We start from the raw sequence: 3,280 nt of genomic DNA on the forward strand, positions 1-3,280 counted from the left end.
ATGGCTCTTCTGCTTTTTGTTGTGTTGCTAGTCTAAGAAGACATGACAAGTCAATTGTCTCATTCAGTGGTCTATATTCTACTGATCCTATCCAGAGTAAACATTTTCAGCAAGAGCACTGCATCCTTATTCCTGACTGCTCCTGGAGCATCCCATGTGGAGCCAGTTCATGTTCAGTTGGACTGTTGTCACAATGCAATGTGTAGCTGTAACGCTTTTCAGTCCAGGCATGCCTAAGTCAGAGACAAGGAAGCGGGGCACACATGTCTTCTGGAAGGTTGCTTCTTCGTGGTAAATATCTTTTGTTTCTATGGTGAAGGAGAGCTTTCTTTTCCATTATTTTTTCTAAGTGGTTACTGCTAGAAATAGGAAGGCTATTGATTTCTCCACATTTATTTTGTAACTGGCTGCTTTACTGAACTCTCATTAATTCTAATAGTTTTTCAGTTCAATTCTCCCAAAGGGGAAGGGTGGAGTTTAGGCAATGTGACAAAAATGACAAAAACATATGAGATCAGGCCCTGCTGCTCTATTTGCTCTGAGATGTGTAGTTTATAAAAGCAAGATAGGAACATGTCCCACCATGCTGCATCTGTGTCACCTGTGCATGCTTACCCTAGCAATTTCTGCATGTGCCCCTCCACCTGGCACCATCCCTGGAGAAAATCATAAATCCCTGAAGAAAGCCTCATGGGTGTCCTTCAGTGGGAGTGAGCCACCAAGCCCCCAGCCCTCCAGGGCTGTCAGGTTCAGGGTAGGGCTGGCTTTCTCCTCCTGGCACCAACCTGTTGTTCTTCACTTTGCTTCCTCCCCAGAGAAACCCAGCCAACCACTCTCCCAGCAGTGCTCAAGGCCCACTGAGCAAGTCTGGGATAGAAAAACACAAAAGGTCTTGACCCTTCTTCAAATGACTTCCAAGTATAGGATGTTCTCACAGTTGAGCCAAACTTAGCTGGTTGAGCCTAGACATGATTCTCCACATGGGCTTTGATTTGGACTCAGCCTGTCGCATGGGGGGTGGAGCAACAGAATCAGCCCTCAGCCCAGGCACCCTCCTGCCTCTCCCACATTTGCTTCTGCCTCCTGCATCTACAGCTCCTGTTGCAGACCAGCCCCCAGAACGTTACTGTGACCTGCACTCATCCCTGGCCAGCCTCAGGATGAGGCCACCTGCAAGTCCCTTTTGCCAACTCCCTTCCCTGCTGCCCCCTCCAATTCCACTCTGGGGAATAGCATTGCTGGGGGCACATTCTCAGTGCATCACATCACACAGTCTTAGAATTTGTTCCTTGGGAACCTGACCTGCCACACACAGCAAATCTCTGCTCTCCCACTGCCTTGGGCTCCCCATTGGTCAGCATGGCATAACGAGAAAGTCTCCAAAGAAAAGGACTGGAATTTTCTCGTGGACTAAGCTGCACATGCTGAAGTCCTGGCTTCCTATGTGGCTGTATTTGAAGATGGGCTTACAAGGGAAAAATAAAGAGTAAACAACAAGGGTTTCCTTGCCCCTCTAAGAGATGCAGAAAGCTCACAAGCCTACACGTTACCCTCCTCCATTTCCCTTCCTGTCCCTCTCCCTCTTCCTCTCTCTCTTCACAGCAGAAGGTCCTGTGAGGCCACAGCAAGATGGTGGCTTTCTGTAAGCCCAGAAGAGGGCTCAGCATGAAACCTGCTTTGCCATGAAGGGCATTGAGACAGACATCCCAGTCTCCCAGAGCCACGGAAGAGAGATGTCCCTTGTTAAGGCTGCCCTGCCCAGGCTGCACTGCACAGCAGCCCAAGCCTATTGATACACATTCCTCTACCTATTTGCTGACTGGGCCCTGGCACAGCCACTTCTGGCATCGTTCAGTGGCCAATCAGCAGGTTCCTGTTCCCAGTACTAAATCCCTATGTCCTGGAAGCAATCCCACTTCACTCTCCACAGAACATACAATTAAAAAAAAAAAAAAGGCAGCCCTACATAGGCAATGATTTTCTGCCTCCAGCACAGCCTTGAACCTGGCCATAGCTGAGGAAACCTGGGACCCACCCCAAACTGCAAGGACAAGGGTAGGAGCTGCAGGGGCTGGCAGGGACTTGGCAACTGTAGCAAGGCTCCAGGAATGCTGGCGACTCAGGGTGACAGGGCACCTCTGGCAGGGGAGAGGAAATGGTAGGGGAAGGGCAAAGCCAGCAGAGTCAGGCAGGGACAATGAGGATGGTGCTGACCACCACTCCAGCCATTCCACCTACCCCGGCAGCCACTGAAGACCAAGGTGCCAGGCCCGGGGGAGAGCAGAGCAGTTTAGAGCAATGGGTGAGGGTGAGGAGGACCCTGTGTGGGGTCATGCTCGCACGCGCAGGGTGGGACTGCTGGAGGGCCCTAAAACCCTGTGGAGGGAGGGGGATGAACTGAGCCATCAGCTGCCCTAGGACGCTCCAGAGAGACTTGCCAGCCCTCCCCTCACTCTCTTCTCTCTTTCTCCTCCTCCTTCCTCCCCCACTCCGGGCCACAGACCACCAATCACAGATGATGGCCTCTCAACAGATGCAAGCAGCCAGCAGCTGTTCTGGCTATGGATTCTTCAATGCCCCCAGCCTCCGTGGACCCCACCCCTGACCAGATTCCACAGGGCTCACCCAGCATCAAACTCTCTGGAGTCCCATCTGTGGAGGTTTCTACAGAAAGGCATCGCAGACCCTGGGCTGTAGCTTAGACCCTGGGCAGCAGTAGGATGGCTGAAGTCACTGGGTTTCCACCAGCTACATGGGAGACCGTGGTGACGTTCATGGCCCCTGATGTCTGCCTGGCCCAACCCTGGTCACCATTGGCGCTTGTCGTGTGAACCAGGGAGTTGAGGATAGCTTTCTCTCCCTGTATTTGTAGTGTGTGTGTGTGTAAGAAATCAGTTTGTAGTCAAAAAAAGAAAACGTACCTGAGTCCACTAAGGCCCCAGCAGAGAGCTGTGTGCTTCCACTTCTTGTACTGCACCAATGCCAAGGACAAACGGCACGGACCTTCCTACCTGCACCCTGGAAGCAAATTAGTTTAAATGCTCGAACCCAAAAGATTGCAGCAGCGTCGGGGACTGGGTGGTGGGAGGGGAAGCAAGAGCTTGGTACCAAGTGACTCCTTTGCCAAGGAAACTTAATGAGAAACACACCACATTTCGATTCCTCTTTCTAGTCAGGGCTCCCTCTGAGATAGAAGGGAAGGGAGAGCAGGCAGCTGCAGCGGGAGACAGGCACAGGTCCAGGAAGAGCTTTCCCCAAATTTCATGTTCCTTTGCTTGCT

Source organism: Ochotona curzoniae, unplaced genomic scaffold (genome assembly GCF_017591425.1).
Source record: "Ochotona curzoniae isolate NIBS_2020 unplaced genomic scaffold, NIBS_Ocur_1.0 contig_2481, whole genome shotgun sequence".
Taxonomy (NCBI): domain Eukaryota; kingdom Metazoa; phylum Chordata; class Mammalia; order Lagomorpha; family Ochotonidae; genus Ochotona; species Ochotona curzoniae.